Source organism: Saccopteryx bilineata, chromosome 2 (genome assembly GCF_036850765.1).
Source record: "Saccopteryx bilineata isolate mSacBil1 chromosome 2, mSacBil1_pri_phased_curated, whole genome shotgun sequence".
NCBI lineage: Eukaryota > Metazoa > Chordata > Mammalia > Chiroptera > Emballonuridae > Saccopteryx > Saccopteryx bilineata.
In genome coordinates, this window is record NC_089491.1 from 312,635,034 (window position 1) to 312,655,686 (window position 20,653).

The following is a 20,653-nucleotide window of genomic DNA, read 5'->3' on the forward strand; positions in this document are numbered from 1 at the left end:
TCTGGTGGTGCAATGCTGCTCTCTTCTGGTTCTCCTCTCTCAGAACAGTGTCTGTGAGGCTGCATGACCTTTAAAATGTTTGTGTGCCCCAAGCCTCATCTCTTCTCTTTCTGCCTTTTCTCACTTACTTCTGTGGCTTCAGTGATCTTCTTTTGTAATGTCAGTGACTGAGGCCAGGCAGATCCACAATGGATTTGAGCAGATGGTAAAGAAACTGCAGAGCCGGAAAGCGTTGGGCCATTCTGTTTAATAAAGTCTTACAACAGCAGATGAGCACACAGGCAGGGGAAATCACCTTTCAGGCAAACAAACAGCAAAAATTGCCCCTTCACAGTGGTGGGCAAGCAATCCGTCATACACAACCCCCAATCTCTCATCTCTCTTGAGCACAGCACCCATAGCTTTATATAGGCTATGTACATGTGCCTCTGCGATGAGCTCATGCACTAATCAAGCAAAGTGCTTGCAGCCAGTAAACCCGTGAGCTAGCTTAACACAGCTGCCTCACACATTTACACTGACAATTCACAGCCTCTCTTGAATTTCATACCCAAATTATGCAGTTGCCTGCTAGACAGCTCTGCCTGGATGTCATTCCTCAGATCTCACACGTCCCAACCTGAGTTAGCCAACTCTGCTCCCAACACACACAGGAAAGCCTGCTCCTCCCGCCATGTTTCCCAGTTTAGTTAATGCCATCTTTATACTTCTAGTCATCATGTTCAAAACCATAACCTAAGAGATGCCATGTGTTGAGTACCTGCTATCTGCCAGGTGCTTTCCATACATAACCAAATCCTATCCTCCCATAGCAATCGTGTTAGGCAGATTTACTGTTCCCATCATTATTATGAGGAAACTACTAGAAAGTTGTAGGAATATGTTCTGAAAATATGTAGAGTTAGAATGACAATTAGAGACAGCAAGGTGCCTGTAATGCTGGCGGCTGAGGCCAGGCAGGTTCACATTGGATTCAGGCAGATGGTAGAGAAACTGCAGAGCTGGAAAGCATTGGGCCATTCCATTTAATAAAGTCTCACAAAGGCGGATGAGCACACAGGCAGGGGAAATAGCCTTTCAGGCAAACAAACAGCAAAAATGGCCCCTCACAGTGGCGGGCAGGCAGTCCACCATCCCCAATCCCCAATCTCTCATCTCTCTTGAGCACAAGCACCCATAGCCTTATATAGGCTATGCACACATGCTTCTGCTACATGCTTACGCACTAGTCAAGCAAAGTGCTTGCAGTCAGTAAACCCATGAGCAAGCCTCACACAGCTGCCCCACAGTGCCTAGGGCGAAAGCCCTGAGCAGTTGAGAGTCCAGGGGCCTCTCTGACCCTGTGCTGGAAACAGTAAAACAGCAGGGTAAGAGTCAGCAACAGAAAATTTTTTAGGCTCTCAGAACAGAGATTAAAAGTGAGCATGTTCCATCTGACCGGGCGGTGGCGCAGCGGATAGAGTGTTGGACTGGGATGCGGAGAACCCAGGTTCAAGACCCCAAGGTCACCAGCTTGAGCGCGGGCTCATCTGGTTTGAGCAAAAGCTCACCAGCTTGGACCCAAGGTCACTGGCTCCAGCAAGGGGTTACTCAGTCTGCTGAAGGCCTGCGGTCAAGGCACATATGAGAAAGCAATCAATGAACAACTAAGGTGTCGCAACGCACAACGAAAAACTAATGATTGATGCCTCTCATCTCTCCATTCATGTCTGTCTGTCCCTGTCTATCTCTCTCTCTGACTCTGTCTCTGTAAAAAAAAAAAAAAAAGTCAGCATGTTCCTTGTCCTTTACTTTAACCCCTGAAAACTTCTGCTGTCTCTTTCCTTGAGTTATTTGTACTGGCTAATAAATATCTGAGTAAGACTGGGGATGGGACTTCAGTCCTTTGGTTTGTTGACCAGGCTGTTGCCTCCCCTTGAACCCTCAGAGCATGTCATCTGGCCTCTGAGTAGTTCATTGTCGTGGTGATAGAAAGTGGTGGTATTCTATGAGTCTAGTTAGTGCTACAACCTCTGTGTGGTATTTCACTTATTATTTGGAGGGGTGGGTGTCTTGTTATTTTTTCCTCTGTGTGGTATTTCACCATACAGTCTCTTCCTGCTTGCTCCTCTGCATGTCCAGCCAGCTTCCAGTTCCCTGTACATCTGCTTCCTCTCTAATTATCCCACGCCAAGTCCTTAGGTGAGGCTCTTCTCTCTCTCTTTCTCTTTTTTTCCCCTGGAAACTAGCAAACCCTCTTCAAACATAACTTGCCAGATTTTATTCTAAAGCATAGTTTTAAATGTATCACCCCTTGCAAGCAAATATTTTAAATGTCTCTTGGTGCTGAATAAAGTTTAATCACTTAGCTTAGCACCCAAGGCTCTCCACCCTCTAATGCCAGCCCTTTGTGAACCTTATACTCCCTCTAGCTGAGTCTTCCGCATGCTCTGCACTGCATGCCCCCACCCTCTCCCGGTCTTTGTTCTTGCTGTTGCTTCCCTCTGTGGTTCCCTTTCTTTTTATTTACCACAACCCTCCAAATCTGTTTCTGTTGAAATCCTACCCGGGGGTTGGGGAGGGGAATAAAGAGGGACAAATACATGGTGGCAGAAAATGATTTGACTTTGGGTGATGAGTATACAATATAATCAACAGTTCGAATGCTGTGGAAATGTTTACCTGAAACTTATGTACTCTTATTGATCAATGTCACCCCATTAAATATAATTTTCTATATAAAATAAAAAAAAATTCTACCCACATTTAAAGCCCAGTTCACAAACCACCTTCTCTATAGAATCTTTTCAGATCCTCCAAGAAGACATTTAGTTCTACCTCTTCTGACCCCCACCCTTAGTATTTTTGCCCATTTAAAAAAAAATTTTTTTATTGATTGATTTTAGCAAGAGAGGTAGGGAGAGAGAGAGAGAGAGAAACAGAAACATAGAGCTCTTCCTGTATGTGCCCTGCCAGGGATCAAACCGACAACCTCTGCTCCTCGGGACAATGCTCTAACCACCCAAGCTATCTGGCCAGGGCATTTTTGCCTTTCTATACCATACTTTTCCTTACCTCAGAGGCATTTATTTATTTATTTATTTTTGCATTTTTCCGATGTTAGAAGCAGGGAGGCAGTCAGACAGACTTCCACATGCGCCCGACGGAGATCCACCCGGCATGGCCACTAGGGGCAAAGCTCTGCCCATCTGGGGCATTGTTCCGTTGCGGCCAGAGCCATTCTAGTGCCTGGAGCCATTCTAGCGCCTGAGGTGGAAACCATGGAGCCGTCCTCAGCGCCTGGGCCAACTTTGCTTCAATGGAACCTTGGCTGTGGGAGGGGAAGAGAGAGAGAGAGAGAGAGAGGAAGGAGAGGGGGAGGGGTGGAGAAGCAGATAGGCCCTTCTCCTGTGTGCCCTGACTGGGAATTGAACTCAGGACTTCCACATGCTGGGCCAACACTCTACCGCTGAGCCAACTGGCCAGGGCCCTTAGGGGTATTTTTATACAATATGTCTCCCCCACTAATCTCTTGTATTCTCATAGGATATGGACTACTTAGCCATCTTTGTATTTCACATATTGACACCCCACTAGGCAGTATCTAAAGTAGGCATGTGCCACAAGTAAATTTTAGTTTGAGCCTAATGGGTGGTGACATCAACCCAGAACACTGAGGTTGCCAGTTTGAAATCCCAAGGTTGCTGGCTCTGAGCACAGACCCACCAGTGCAGCCCAAAGCAGGCCAGCTTAAACCCAAAGGTTGCTGGCATGAAAAGCCCAAGGCCGCTGGCTTGAGCAAGGAGAGAAGCAATCAATGTACAGCTAAAGCAAAAGCAATTACAAGTTGATGTTTCTCACCCTCTCATTCTGTTTCTCTCTCAAAAACCATTTTTTTTTAGTTTGACTGATTTGAATCAATCAAATAAACATTTGTTCCATTCTTGTTAATCTTTCAATTTCCACCTTCCGGGGTCTGTCAGGTGAGCTGCTATGCTATGTTTCTGAATGAAATAGCCTTGTGTGAGCATTCCTGCAAGCTGGAATAGATCAGACATAACCCTAAAAAGAAAGACTATTTTCCCATTGTATTCTGATATAAATAAACTGCCTGCTTTTATCCAGTCAGCCTATTCTGAAGGAATAGAAGGAAACCATGTTCCCTGCTCTGGAATCAGGCAGATCTGGGTTCAGGCCTGGGCCCCGCCACTTTAGTACTTATGTGACTCGGCACTGTTAACCTCTCAGTGGAGTTTATGTGACTTTGGAGGAGTCAATATAATGCAAGTAAAGCACTTAGAACAGTGCCTAGCAAAGATTAGAGCTTAATAAATGTTAGGTATTGTACTAAGAGAAGGAATACATAAAATAGACTCAAAATGGGTTTATCTATTTATACTTTAATATGACTGCGCCTGTTATTCTGGAACATTAGTGCAGATTAAATGAGACTGTTTGCTTACTTCTCTTTCCAGCTCAGTTCCACCCCTCCAGCCCTTCTCTGCTTCCTGTCCTCTCCCTTCTCTCTCCCTAGAAAGAGACTGCCATAGCCTGGCACAACCACTGGGGGGAGCATTTGTGCCACAGAAGGAGTTTCAGTTCTGCAGGAGAAAAACATCAGCCCGAGTCTTCAGGACCATGTCTCCTCTTTGGGGCATATTGCTCTTCAGTGTACTATTGTACTTTGTAACGCCACCTCGGCTATCTTCCTGTGTCCACCTCCTTCTGGAAGACATGGGCTCTCTAGTTCTACAGTTCCATTCTCTTCTTACAGACAGCCTGTTTAAAGGAATGTACCCTCAATGGGAGCCCAGAGACCTGTGACACACTCAGCTTTGCCACTAATTAGCTACATCCCTGTTTGTTAACTGCTTGACTTTTTTTAGCATCAGTTTCTTCACCTGTGAAATGGGGATTCTAATACCTTTCCTATGAGCCTCATTAGGTTGTTTTAAAGGTTAACTATCCTGCCACATAGTGATACTATTTATTAACTGTACAGTACCAAAAAGATTATACCTTTGTTTAATCTCATACTGTGTAATTTCTCCCTTCTGCCATCTTTTCAGTGGACACTCTTCATGCCCATCAACCCTGTGCCTCGGGTCAGAAACCCACTGTTAAGAAGGGATTGTACAGAACCTATCTCTATTTATTTTTCTTTTTTAGAGTGAGAGGAAGGGAGGTAATGAGGCAGACTCCCGAATGCAACCCAACCAGGATCCACCCGGCAACCCCATCTGGAGTCGTTTCTAGAATCAACTGAGCTATTTTTAGCACCTGAGGCCAATGCTTGGACCAACCGATCTACCCTCAGCACCTGGGGCCAATGCTAAACCAAATGAGCCACTGGCTGTGGGAGGGGAAGAGGGAGACAAGGGGGAAAAGGATGGGGAGAGAAGCAGATGGTAGCTTCTCTTGTGTGCCCTGACTGTGAATGGAACCCAGGACGTCCATATGCTGGGCCGATGCTCTATTCACTGAGCCACCAGCCAGCGCCTTCATTTCTGCTAACAAAAAGGAATGAGTTTGAACCATAACAAGAGGGATTGGAATTGGAGTTATCTGAAAAATTGAAAAGGAGAAGTGCTGGAGTCTCTTTAAATGGAGAAAAGGGCAGAGAGCAGCATGAAAGCAAGGATACCTAGAAATGAGAGGAGTGATAGAGTGACTTGCTCCATAATTGGCTGGAATGAAGGCTTAGTACATTTTTGCCAAAGACTAAGCGAATTAGTGAATAAAAATGAATGTAGGCCCTGGCCGGTTGGCTCAGCAGTAGAGCATTGGCCCAGGGTGTGGAAGTCCCAGGTTCAATTCCCTGTCAGGGAACATAGGAGAAGTGCCCATCTGCTTCTCCACCCCTCCCCCTCTCCTTCCTCTCTATCTCTCTCTTCCCCTCCTGCAGCCAAGGGTCCATTGGCACAAAGTTGGCCTGGATGCTGAAGATGGCTCCATGGCCTCCACCTCAGGCGCTAGAGTGGCTCTGGCAGCAACAGAGCAACACCCCAGATGGGCAGAGCATCACCCCCTGGTGGCCATGCAGAGTGGATCCTGGTCGGGCGCATGCAGGAATCTGACAGCCTCTGTAAATGAATCTGAGTGAAAGAAATATGGTCCCTTAGGGTAAGGTATTTTAAGGTTTGGGGACACTAGGTGGCAGCACAAGTCAACAAACCAACAAAGCTTTTTCTGGCTGCTCTGAAAGAAGGGGCACCTCATTTGTATTCCTGTGACTTTAAGCACGTCTTCCCTTTCTCTACATATGTACTTTCAAGTTATGACACCCTCTAATGGTAAAGGCACAGAAGTAGGCAAGGAAGAAAAAACCTGGGGGGATCCAAATATGCATTACCTAAGGTTGTTTTCAGATAGCCTTTGGAAGTCTCTGAGCTGGAAGTTTTCATTCCAGCTCTCAAAAGTGTATAAGGAAAAGTTTGGAACACACACCACTGGATAAACCTGGGTGGGTTAATGAAACATTTTGATAGGGACCTTCAATATAAACTGATTGGGGAAAGAGCTGGTGACAGGACTCTTTTTTTTTTTTTTTTAAATCAAATAATGGTAACCTGAGAAAGTTACTGCCTCATCCATTTCTACCTCAGGACTTCTCAAACATCTGTCCTCCAATTTCTCCATAGATAGAGAGCCTATAGCCTTTTTTAGCAAAGCAGAAATCAGGCCATGTAGTTTAATAGAAACTCTTAGTATCCATCAAGTATTGATTCTTTTCTAGAGGAAGTCTCTGCTAAAAACTAAGGGCCAGTTAGTAAACCCTCATTTCAGCCAGGAACCCTGAAAAGTTACAGTGGTTCTAAGCAGAGGATTAATCATGCCATCTTTATCACTATAATGCAAGTCGTGTACATAGTTCTAATGGAAAGATGCCACCTTCTTAGCTCTTAACTCTATGACAAAATCTCTCTCTTTTTAAAAGATTTTATTTCTTTTTTTTTTTTTTTTTTTTCTTTTTTTCATTTTTCTGAAGCTGGAAACGGGGAGAGACAGTCAGACAGACTCCCGCATGCGCCCGACCGGGATCCACCCGGCACGCCCACCAGGGGCGACGCTCTGCCCACCAGGGGGCGATGCTCTGCCCATCCTGGGCGTCGCCATGTTGCGACCAGAGCCACTCTAGCGCCTGAGGCAGAGGCCACAGAGCCATCCCCAGCGCCCGGGCCATCTCTGCTCCAATGGAGCCTTGGCTGTGGGAGGGGAAGAGAGAGACAGAGAGGAAAGCGTGGCGGAGGGGTGGAGAAGCAAATGGGCGCTTCTCCTGTGTGCCCTGGCCGGGAATCGAACCCGGGTCCTCCGCACGCTAGGCCGACGCTCTACCGCTGAGCCAACCGGCCAGGGCAAAAGATTTTATTTCTTGATTTTACAGAGAGGAGAGAAAAGAGGCGTTGAAGAGAGAAGTATAAACTACTCATAGCCGCTTCACTTTTATTTATTTATTTATTTATTTATTTATTTATTTATTTATTTTTGAGGGAGGCAGGGAGAGAGAGACAGGAACATTGAGCTGTGCTGTTATATGCCCCGACTAGGGAATTGAAGCAGCAACCTCTGTGCTCCAGATGATGCTCCAACTAAGCTATCCAGCCAGGGCTTACTTTTTTATTTCTAGAGAGACAGAGAGAGGGGAGGAGAAAGGGAAACATTCATTTGTTGTTCCACTCAGTTGTGCACTCATTGACTGCTTCCCATAAGTGCCTTGACCAGGAACCACAATCTTGTTTTGGGACGAGGCTCTTAACTGACTGAGCTAACTGGCCAGGGCCCATAGCTACTTCACTTTAATTGTTCATTGATTGATTGCTTGTCATTTGCGCCTTGACCAGGCAATCCCAGGGCCCCAAACCAGGGGCCTCAGCATTCCAGGTGGAGGCACCGTCCACTGCGCCACCACAGGCCAGGCCAAAATCTCTCTATCATTTCCATTCTTCGCTGTTGCTCTGTTCAACATCTTATTAGCAGCCATCCATGGATGTGCAACCCAGTCATGCTACTCCCAATTTCCTTTAGCTCAATAGAACCAAGAGCATTTTATCCTATCTTCTCTGTCTATGGGCTATGACTCCCTGGTCCTTCCTGTGTGCTCCAGACCTCACTTCCTCCCATGCTTTTTCTTTCACTGAACTCCTATAACACTGTCTTTATATTGATGTATAGAAGGCACTTGAAACAGAACACAATTAGTATCAGCAATTATCATGGTCACTTCAAACTCTCTGTAATATTTTATAGTTTACAAGAAATCAACATGATCCCGAGGTCGCTGGCTTGAGCAGAGTGTCACTGGTTCAGCTTAAGTGCCCCCCGCCAACCCTGGTCAAGGCACATATGAGAAGCAATCAATGAACAACTAAAGTGACATAATGAAAAGTTAATGCTTCTCATCTCTATCCTACCCCTGTTCTCTCCCTTCCTGTCTCCTTCTATCTCTCAAAAAAAAAAAAAAAATACAAGAAATTTTGCATGCATTCTCATTCATTCATTCATTAAACAAATATTTATCAACTGCCCATTATATGCCCAGCACTCCTCTGAGCACTTCATACCAAATGAGCATTATCTCTGCCTTCATAGAACTTTCATTTATTTAAGCTGACACATCCCCTGCTTTGTGTTAGCATCTTGGCATTGGGAGGAAATGTTAAGATCCGGCTAGTTCAGCCTTTACTCAAAACAGAAATTCCTTCACCTACATCTTTGATGGGTGGCCGTTCTTAACCTAACATTCTCTATATTTGGTCTTTTCCATTAAATAATTAAAGATGGGTACCATGTCTCAAACACACATCAGTTTTTTCACAATGCTTTATTTTTGAAGAGTTCCTCTTTTTCAAGAATTATCTTAAGTATTTCCCTGTACCAGGCACTCATTTCAGCTCACTGAGAACCCCATACAGTAAATAGCATTCTCATTTTACTGATAAGAAAAATGAAGATGAGACAGGTGAAGTAACCCACCAGTGGTCACATGCTTTGGATATGGCAGAGCCCCTCACCGTTTTGTCTAATCATCTCAGTGCTCTCTCATATATCACTAGCTCAGTTGAATATCTTACTAGTCCAAATAATAGTAACAGTCTTTACCTTTCTTTATCTGGATGAGATTCTTCTGCTCATGGAGCCAAAGACACATTCATTTCTAGCAGTTACATCATGTCATCAACTCACAGTGAGTTGTGTTACCTAAAATGTTTGGGCCTTACTGATAAGCATTCTCTCTTGTCAAGTGTGGTCTCTCACATTTTCTGCTTTCCTCTACATTCTGCAAATCTAGATCCTATCCACCTTTTGAGAAAACCCAGCTCGTGCCACCTTCTTAGTGAAAACTTTCATGGTTCCACATTCCCCAATTGAATGTTATTTCTTTTCCTCTCTCCATAGAATTTCTATCTTATTTTCTGAGCACATACCATGTTCTGCTGTGTACACTAATTTGTGTCCTTATTTTCACTCTTTAATCAGGGCATGAGCCTCATTACCCTGTATTTTTCTTTCTTTCCCTGTCTGTTTCTTTGCCCCTAGAAACAGGGAACACTTAGAGGTATCCAGCAAACAGTTGTTAAATGAACAAATCTTGTAATTGGGAGTTTATATTTTGTCCCTAAATATATAAATGCTTCATACATCCCTGTTAAATTTTTTGAGCAAATTCTTTCTAACTTCTCTGTGGTATAGGGCTCAGTCCCTGCTCTGTCTTGCATGGTGTTTATATTATATACCAGGCACTGTATATATCTCATTGATTTTTCACAGCAGTTCTGTGAGCTGTCATGGTCTGTTGTTTTACAAATAAGGAAGTGGATGGAGAGTCAGAGATCCAAGATTCAGACCCAAGATCACACAGCTAGTAAGTTGCAGAGGTGGGGTTGATTCAAAATGGCATCTTTCTGACTTCCATGACTGTGTTGTTTCTGTCTCTCTGTTGCTTTTCTAAAGTAAAGCATGTGCCTCTGCTAGAGACCAGGTGTGTTTGGGACCGTCACCTCACATAGATGGTTGTTTAGAAGACTTAGAGACAATGACAATTTGCAGAAGACCAGACAGACTGCTGGGAGCTCTGCTGAGTTCTTGAGCAGATTAGAAAATCGCTAAGAATGATAGTTGAGGGACAGAATGAGATGGAAGTGACCAAGACAGAAGAAAACTGTGGGAAGAGACGGCTATTTCTTGTATAAAAGAAATATACTTTCTTGTATAAAAGAAAGTATAAAACTTTCTCCTGATTCCTGTTTTTTTTCCATTAAAATTTTTTTTTTAATTTGTTGATTTTACAGAGAGATGAAGGGAGAGAGAGAGAGAGACAGGAACATTGATCTGTTCCTGTATGTGCCCTGACCTGGGGATTGAACTGGCAACCTCTGTACTCGGGCCCACACTCTAACCAGCTGAGCTTTCTGGCCATGGCTGTGATTTCTGTTTGAATAACTTCATCTTCTGTAAGTCTTTGCTCAAATGCTGCTTTCTCAATGAGGCATCGCCCCTTACTCCCTCAACCTCTTTTATATTTCATTTATTTTCTTTTAAAAAACTTTTTTAAAGATTTTATTCTTTTTAGAGAGGCAAGAAAGAGAAGGGAGAGAGAGAGAAGGAGGAGGAACAGGAAGCATCAACTCCCAAATGTGCCTTGACCAGGCAAGCCCAGGGTTTCAAACTGGTGACCTCAGTGTTCCACGTTGACACTTTATCCACTGCGCCACCACAGGTCAGGCTATATTTCATTTATTTTCTATGGCAGTTATCATCTTTTACTGATAACTTGTATAATCTCATTCCTGAGCCTGTTCTACATGTTCTTTCTGGTTCTAGCTATAAGCTTCTAAGGAACTTCCTCTTAAATCCCTTGTCCCCCAATTTATAAAGTCTTTATAACAAATAAGAGAATAAATATGAAAAACCTATAGAATAAATGACTTTTAGATAGAATCAAATTAGTGTTTATGGCCTGACCTGTGGTGGCGCAGTGGATAAAGCGCCGACCTGGAATGCTGAGGTCTCCTGTGTGAAACCCTGGTCTTGCCTGCTCAAAGCACATATGGGAGTTGATGCTTCCTGCTTCTCCCCCCACCTTCTCTCTCTCTCCTTTCTAAAAATGAATACACAAAGTCTTACCAAAAAATTAGTGTTTATGTGGATTTTCATGTCCTTTTTCCCAACAGTTCTGCCAAGGGAGAGAGGAAAGTTAGATTTCAATAATTATTTCCTAATACTCACACGTGGGAGAAACTCGGAAGAAACTAGAGAGAGAGACCAAAAATGAGCTGGGGCTAAGGTGGCCTCAGAGCTGAGACAGCAGGACTGTGGAGCACAAAATAGCCTGTCCCACACCTCCACAGGGGACTGATCCTCAGAGACCCCGGGAGCCCCCGCCTGCCCCTCTCCCCATTCCCATCATCGTAGGCTCCCCGAGAAGAATGCAGGTCAGGAGCATAAGTGACCTTTCACACCTCAGACAAACTAAATTTGTTTTCTCCTTTTCTGTCCAGCCCACAGCAGGAGGGAGGGGGAAATGGGATGGGCCTTGTCGAATTTTCTTAGGCTACAATACCCCAGAGGAGTTGAAGTGGAGGGAGTAAAGGATCTATTTATTTTGGCTCAGGAAGGACAATGTAAGCAGATGGTCTTTGATGGGATTAGCGGCGTAATCTCTAAGACCCTGGTAAATTGGAAAATGATCCATTATATTCCATGAACCTTTGGCAGCTTCAGCTCCTAGGGAGGGAGGGGCAAGGCAGGGGTGGCAGGGTACCTTATTAGAAAGGACCCCCCCTCTGGGAGCAGCCAAATCCCACACAGAATTTGGGAAGTTTGTTAGCTGTGCAATGCAAGCCCCTCTCTTTTTGAAAGAGCACAGAAATTAAGAATTCACCCTGTGCCCTCTCTCAGAGCCTCTTTTTTCTTCTCTCCCCCATCCCACCCTCCCATTTGGGTGTGCTCTAGTGTCTTCACTAGTATTCCTTGACCCCAGCCCTTTCCTTCCCAGAGCATTCAGAGGACTCTTCTTTAGTAACAAACTATATTTGGGCTCCTACCTTAGAAGGTCAGAAAATTCTACTTAGAATCCAAATTATATTTCCGCACTGTAATCTCCGTTCATGTCCCACTCCAACACTACATACAGCCCAGGAGGACTCCTTCACTCTCAACGCTGGAAAACCAGGCAGAGGAAGAGCCAGCTGGAGGGGGACTGGACAAACTGCAGCTTGGAGCAGAAACTGGGGAAGAAGGAGAACTGTGAAAGGGGCTGTAAGGTGATAATGAACCACTTTGTCCAACCCTCCGTCCTCCAGAGCACACTCAGCTCTGGGCTTAGGATCCCTCCACCTGGAGAATGTGGACGGCTGAGTTGGGGGCATATGGGAGACCCATTTGGTATGAAGTGTGGTGCAGTAGGAGGCATTGATATAGGTTGGATTATATAAGTTATTTACAGTATGTGTGATATTTTGCAGTCATATAGATATCACTTTGCAGTTTATAAAGAAACTTTGATGTGTAGAATGTCATTCAGATCTTGTAAACACTAATGGAAGAGGACATTTGGAAAATTGAAAATAAGGTTTTGAGAGGTTAAGTGATTTGCCTAAGTTCACCCAGTTTGGTAAGTGACAGAACTAGGAATGATATTTAACATCATTGTACTATGAGATCTATTTGTGTTGATAAACATAATTCTAAATTCTTCTTTAAACCACTGCTTGTTTTATTTATTCATTTCAGCATTTAAGTTGTTTCCAAGACTATTGTTACAACCATTCTTGAAAAAGTATCTGATTGGAATTGTATCAAGTTTACAGACTTAGCTTGGAAGATTAAAAACCAAACACGAACCATCAAAACATGGGCTTTCCCATGTATAGTTAGCACGATTCTCTGAAAATAAATATATAAAGAAAGAAAGTGGGAGGAGGTGGACAGATACAAAGCAGCCCAAATTACTCAATTCCAAACAGAAATCCCAACACTTTCGAGTGCATTGACTTTAACTGTAAGAGATGTAGTAGGTGACTGGTAGAGGCTCTAAGAGGAATTTGACTTGCATAGTATTTTATTTCTGACTATTTCAGTGAAGTGAAGGATGTTTTATTTCATTTTATTATCATTTTTAAAAAGAACAACACTGTTATTATTTGTTTATTTGAGGTAACTTGAGGCTGACACAGATTTGTAGACCAGAAAACAGAAAGGCACAAGTGGAAAGGCAGCAAGCTACAGCTACTCCCCACCTCCCAATGTCCCCTACTAATGACCCCCAAATATGAAAATCAAAATGTTGATATGACAGTTCTGAATCAGAAAAAAGCTACCATTGTTTGTTTTGACACCTTAGTTGTTCATTGATTGCTTTCTCATATGTGCCTTGACCGAGGGCCTTCAGCAGACCGAGTAATCCCCTGCTCAAGCCAGAGACCTTGGGCTCAAGCTGGCGACCTTGGGGTCTCGAACCTGGGTCCTCTATATCCCAGTCCTACGCTCCATCCACTGTGCCACCGCCTGGTCAGGCAAGCTACCATTGTTTGAACGAAGGGCCAAGCAGGCAGACAGCGATACAATAATTCACTGAGTTCACAGCCCAGAGAAGTAGGTTTCCTCTCCCTCATTTTATCTGTTCAGAAGGTAGGCTCAGAGAGTTTAGGCGATTGATTTAGAGTCACACACCCACAGGTGGTGAGGCTGCCATTGCAGACTGTGCTCTTCCTCACACCTTGCACTCTCCACTGTCATCCTCTGCCCAAACCACCCTGCCTGGCTAGTCACATCCTGAGAAGCACTCCTGCTCCCTCTTCTCTTGTGTTTCTCCCATAGAAGCAGCCCATCCTCACCTTCCATCCCCACAACTGATGGCTTTCTCTCAGGTTGGCTCACATCCTGCCCCAAATTAATATAAAATATGTTTTCTGATGAAGTCCAAAATGTTCTGGGATGAGAATGACCCACCAAATCTCAGTTGGTCTCATTCCCTCCTGCTCTGACTGTCTTCCTTTGGAAGGACTCCTATGGTCCCCAGGCTCAGGCTCTTCTTTTATAAAGAAAGACAGGGGTGGAGGAAATGACTTGGCTAAGGCCACACAGTTGGCCACGGCAGCCCCTCTGCACCAGTCCCTGGGTTCTCCTGCCACTGAAGTCGGCTGCACTTTAAGATGGGTGTACTCTGGGCCCAGCCCATCTCTCCGCGGCAGTGATTTCAGAATCCTAGAAATGGCTCTACCCCTAAGTTGGGCTTTCTGGGTTCTGTGGCCTGAGATGTTACAGCTTCTCCATCAATTCAGTTTCTCCATAGTCCTCTCTGCTTCTGAGAGCCACAGACTCAGAAGCCCCAGGTCTACAAGTTCTAATTCTCTGGAGCGTGTCACGAGCTATGAAGTTACAGTCTCCCCGGCTGCTACCGTAAGCCTAAGGTCTAGGGACAGAATTCGGCATCTTTGGAAGAAAAGGAAAGGAGGTCTCAGTGGCTGCTTGAAGAGAAATCAGGCCAAATTTCTTTAGGGGCTGGTGGATTTTCCACCACCCTTCTCCGTCTTTTCCTTTATTTATCTCTCTGGCATCTCTCCTCTCTCGTCCACCTCGTTCTTGGCCCTCTCTTTTCTCCTCTGCCTCTCGTCTTCCTTCTCCTTGGCTTGCCCGACTCCCCGCTTACCTAGGCACCCCCGTTTATCATTGCTCAGCCGGCTGGGCCGGGTCCTGCGCCGCCGACACCCGGTCCCCACGCTCTGGACCTGCCGGGACTTCCCCGAGGCCCCGCTCGGCGTCTGCGAGGGCTCCTCGCGGCCACGACCACGAACCTGGGGAGGCGGCGGGTCCGGGATGGTGCTTGGCTTCCCCCCGGGGACGTAGGTGGCCCTCAGTTTCCGCGCCGCTGGCGGTGGGAGTGGGGCGTTTCGCCGGAGCCGGGTCCGGAGCCGGCGGCGACAGCGTCCCCCGGGCTGGGCTCGGCCCCGGCCCCGGTTCCCGAAGCTCCCTCCCCTCGCCTCCGGCGTCAGGACCCCTCTCCGCCCGCAGGCTCCTCCCGCGCGGCTGCTCCGAGCCCTTTCTTTTGTACTTTGTTTCCTTGTCTTTCCTATAATTAGTTTAATATTTTTAATGTCTTTGATAAGTTTCTTTTTTATTTCATACAGCCTTATTTTTATCTCACGTTTTAACATTATTTCTTTTCAAATAGATTCTTTCCCCCCTTTTCTCTGTTTCCAATTCCTTTTGTCCTTTCCTGCCCACTCTGCGCCTTGACTCCTCTCCTGCGTTATTTCCCTTCCAGGGCGTCCGCGGAGCCGGCCAGGACCGGGAGCGAGAGGCGCCCCACGCGCACCGTCGCTGCCCCGAGCCCCTGGCGTCGCCACGCTGGCACTTGGTGGGAAGCGGGAGCGAAGCCGCGGCCCCTCCGGGAGCTCCCAGACAGGCGAGGCTCAGGCGGGACGCGCAGGCAGTTTCAGCCTGGCTTTGACCTGGCCCAGGGCCAGAGGGACAGATCCGCGGTTCACACACAGAAGCCTCAAACCACAGGAGACACACCAAGCTTCAGAGCCAAAGTCAAGGGTGTGTGCCCACAGCACACAGGGGAAAACACCGAGATCAATAAATATCATACATTCAGTCCCCAACCACATACAACATTCACAGACTATGGACATATATATGTGACTGTAGCACACACACACCAACTCACTTACATACTTGCACACTGCAAATAGGAACCTACTTGCAGCTCAGGGGGATTTCAGCCCTAGCCCTAACTCAACCCATCACAGTGGTGACCTTCCAACCAGCATGGAGCACCAGGCAACGAGGAGGGAACCTGCCTGGTCTCACTAGCAGCAGTGGTATACACAGCCAGCCAGCCAGAGTTCAGTCCCTCTACCTGGACCAAGATTATAAGGGCTTCAAAGATGGGGAATACAGGCTACTTGTTTAGCTGACGGATCCAGCCCAAATCCCAGAGCCTGAGCCCCAGAAATGAGCATCAAACCGAGAGAACCCTCTGTGAAGCCAACAGAAGCCGTCACAGCACTGAGAAAATGGCACAGTGTTAAGAGTATAAAGCAGGCGTGTGAAATGTGTGCCAGTATGTATTCCACGCGCTACACGTTTCACACAGTGTTGGTGCTTGGCCAGGTGCCCACATGGAGACCATTATTTTTGTGAAAATGAGCAGAGGAGATGTATATGGTTCCAGGAATAAAAGTAACACGTGGATACAGATACAGGTACCAACACAAAGCAAGGGGAATGGAAAGTAGAAAATCTCTCTCCAGGTCATGGGCATTATCACTAAGCTGGCATGCTAGCCCAAGCCTTTGTGGCAAGGTCTGGTCTCTTTTCCAGGGTAGACATGACTGGCATTGTGGGAGATGGATCTGTGGTGAGAGGCTGGTTTGTGGGAGAGCCATATGTATCTGATATTTTATCAGGCCACCGAAAGGCCATTTTTTACAACTCTAGGGGTTAAAGACTCTGGGTAAAAGACTGTGCCTCTGAAATCCTAGGTCTGGAAGGTGCCCTTGACAGTAGCCAAATGTGCCTTCCTAATGGTGGAAACTTATGGTGGGCAGGGCAGGTGTTGGTACACACAGACCATGCTGAATAAAAACACAAACCTGGTCATGCCATGCTCAGATGTGTTCCACACGCAGACAGCTCCTGACAACCACTGGGCAAGAGGCAGGAAAGGTGTGGTTTAAGATGTCCAATTGGATAACAAGGGTGATCAGTTTTGTTGTACAGGAGAGCCACAGAAGTAGGAAATACTTTCCTACTCAAAAGAGAAATGTTGGTGAGTCCCCATCATTGAATGCTAGGCTGCCTGGAGAAGGGGCAGCCCCTGGAAAGAGAGGATCCATTGTCCAAATGACTCCAGCTGAATGCAGAGGAGGGATGTGCCTGAAGAAGCTGTGAATCTACCTGCCAAAATTCCGGGCTGAGCCAGGGGAGAAACAGGCAGAAGGGAGGGCTATCTCCCGATCTCTAATATGGGATAGAGGCCGGCAAGCTTGGTCCCTGGAGCTGCCGGGCTGTCCGTCTCAGTCCGCCCTGTCCTTGACTGGGTTCTGGTGCCTGTCAGCGTCTTTATCTTTCACTCTTGTAGGTCTCAGTTGCTGTCTCTCTGTTTCTCTGCTCGGGTTGTCTGCCTTTCACGGCCTCTCAGCTCCTTTACTATTCTGTATTGCATGGCCACAAAGAAACCCAGCCAGACCCAGGAGCTAATATAAATACAAATGTGTATCATAGATGGAGGGTCACTGGTAATAAAGCACATCCATTAAAATTCTTAATTGATTTTTTTCAGATAGAGGAGGGGGGGGAGAAAGAGAGAGAAATATCAATTTGTCCCAGTTATCTATGTATTCAGTGGTTGACTGTTGTATACGTCCTGCCTGGGGATGGAGTCAATGCTCTAACCAACTGAGCCACCTGGTCAGGGAAGCCCATTCATCTTGCTGGTCTATATACTTTTATGTGACAGCACATTTTCATTTCTGTGTAAAAATCTAAGTATAGCCTTGAGATTTTGTTTGCTTTTCATCTTTTGGTTGCTGTTTCTTTTAACATTTTAAAATTTTATTTACCCATTTGCTGTTCCAACTATCCATGCATTCACTGGTTGCTTTCTGCATGTGCCCCAACTGGTGATTGAACCCCTAACTCTGGCCTGTCAGGACGACATTCCAACCAACCGAGCTACCCCAGCCAGGACTGGCTGCTGTCTCTTTGGGTGTCTGCCTCTGTATCCATTTCTCTCAGAGACCCTTCCCTTTCTTCATTATACCACATAAAAGCAGGCATTTTGGCCCTGCATGGTATATAAGCAATTCTCCTTCCCTCCAATATTGCCTTCCTTGTAATTTGCCTCAGGTGGGCAAAGTTGTTATTGTTTTGAGACAGAGATAGCTGGATAGACACATTGCAAGCAGTACCTGGAGAAAGAGATACTTAAAATGACAGAAATACAAGTGTCTCTAGGGGCTTTGATGCCAGTCAAACAGAGATATTTTCTTAATAACCTGGAGTTGGAAGCCTCTTTCGAGTGGGGTGGAGGGAAAGATGTAGGTAAGGTTCTGAGATCCCAGGTGCTGGCTCATAGCTACCAAGGACCACCAGCATGACACCCAGCCAGGCAAGGAAAGTGGTACCCAACTCAGCAGGACAAGTCTTAAGAGCAATATGAAGGAAGAGCAATAACAACTGTCAGGGCTCTGCTTCCCAACCATGCATCTGTTACAAATAACATGTGAGCAAAAGCAGAATATAATAGAAGGGAGGCAGTGATGTGACTGACTCCTTAGAGACTGAAGCGCTCCATGGACATGAAGCTGGAGAGCTCAGGACTGGACGGACACCAGACAACCCCAAGGTAGAGGAGGGCTCCTGCTCGGTCCCAGCCCCAGGGGAGAAAGGACGGAGACAGGCTTCATCCATGCAATTTGTTCTCATCAGCCGTGATTGGAATAAAGAACAAGCCAAAAGCCTGTGTTTGGGTCCCTTGCCCACTTACTAGGTGGTGGAAAGAGGGCAAAGGAGGTGCTAATGTGGGATGGGCTCTAAAGTCAGCAGGGGACTGAAAGGTCTGAGCCCCCAGGCTGCCCTAAACCCAGTGAACCTGGAGAGCTCACCATTCCACCTCCAGATAAACAGATCCGTTTTCTCCAGCTCTGATTCTGTCTATGTGAGTTTGCCATTGTGTCTCTGGCTTCTCCACTTCCTTGAATTGGGGGGTCTGTCTCCCCCTTCCTCTGTGATTGCTTCACAGCCTTTCTGGCTTCATCTGTCTCTGTTCTCACATCTCTGTCTCTCCATTACCTCTCCTCCAACCCTTTGTTAATTCAAAGGATTCTTACTGAGCGAGCTCCTACCCACTCTTCCCAGAATAACATTGAGTAAAATGAGATAAAACTCTCTGGGAGGTTTTTCCTGTTCTCTCTTAAGCCCCCTCCTCTAGGGCTACAACCCCCTCTTACAATGTCAGATAATTGCTGGTGTGCAGCTCTGAGGAGCCAGAGCTGATACCAGGAAGGGAGGGGGGAGAGAAATAAATAATAATCTGCTTCCATTGAGCCGATATAGGTTGCCTGATTTGCATATATGCTAATAATGCTATAATTACCCTGCTGTTCTGGCCTATGATCAAGTTCTATAAATACATAGAATAGCAGAGCTAAGCCTAGCAACAGCACCCCCAAATTGTAATGTGGAAATATACGACGTGATGTGCACTTCTGTGTACTCTAAATCCAAGCTCCTCTCTCTATTAGAATATACTCCCTTACAAATCTTTGCTCTTTTACCATCAGAGAGCCCTCCTGTGTTTTGAGACAACCCCAAGGGAGAAGGAATGAAATACCTGAATAAGAAAATATGCTAGATTATGTTTAATCATTAGTATTAATATCATTATAAATAAGTTATTAGTATTTTTAGGAAAATCAAAGATTTCCCAAAGTTATCATCACCTAAATGCCACATACCCCTTACAGGCCCATGCTTTTGAGATGCAGACTGGGAGATAAGGAGAGGACACCTCCATCTCCTAGGCCTGTTGAGATGTTTAAGAATGTTCTGTTTAAGGGGAGAGGAAGTGGAAGCACCTTCCCTAAATCACCCCCACGCCTTAGTCTCCTAGCATACTGCCATGCTTAGGAGACCGGGGAAAGATGCTGGTGGAGTTGTGCAGATTTTTGGGTAATGGTGCAGAAGTGGGTAGGAATTGGAGGAACATGAACGACGCAATCCACAGCTGTCTGCTTTTAATTATAATTATCCCCTTTCACTTCCTTTCTGGCTAATGAGGGGGGATTTAATTTTTTCCTCCCTTTTCTCCCCCTCCCCCCTTTCCCTAGAATAAAGGAGTGGAGTGAGTTCAGTGTCCTCCTCCCCTTCGTCCCCTATGCCCTGGTTACTGGGAGAAAGGCAGACTCCAGAGGGTGGTGACAGTATGAAGAGATTTGTAGGAACAAAAGAAGGATAGGTTTGGATTGCTGGACACGTCCCAGAGTTGGAGAGACCCCCGCTCCATTCCATTGGCACCCCCTCCCATCAACCACACGGCTCCCTAGACAAGGAACTCAATGTCTTCCAGCCGGTGAGAAAGGAGCGAAAGGGAGCCCTGGTCTAGAGGAAAGGGGTGGGGAGCTGGGGGGGGGGTGTACAAAATTAGTCTCAAAGGATCTTTATTTCTGAGCTAGTGAAGCAGATGTAATCAAGCGAAGAGCAAAATAATCATAATGGAAGGCATGAGGGGAGGGGGAAGCTGAGGCTGAAATTGGGGGAGCGGGCCAGGACAGGGCTGAGGACTGGGGGGCAGAGAGTCTGGAGTGGGGGCAACCTCTTGCCTCCTCTTCCTTCCCCAAAGTCTTCCTCCTTTGGGGTGGGGAAAGAAAGATCAGGTCTACAGACTCTAAACTTAGCCCTCAGAATCCCTGTTTCAGAGCTGAGGGATAGCCAGGCCAGAAGGTGGCGGGGAAGGCGCCCGGGAGCAGAGCCTCCTCCCCAGCGGAGGGAAGTGCCTAGAGAGGGAAGACTGGGAGCAGTGGGGGAGGGTGGGAGGGAGCAGCGGAGACTCAAGTGGCCTCTAGGTTTGTGGGACAAAAGTTGGAAGGAGATTTGTGTATGAGAAAGGAGGGGAAGAGGCCTTGGGGAAGGGGGGCTTTGACAATGAACTTGAGACAAACTTCAT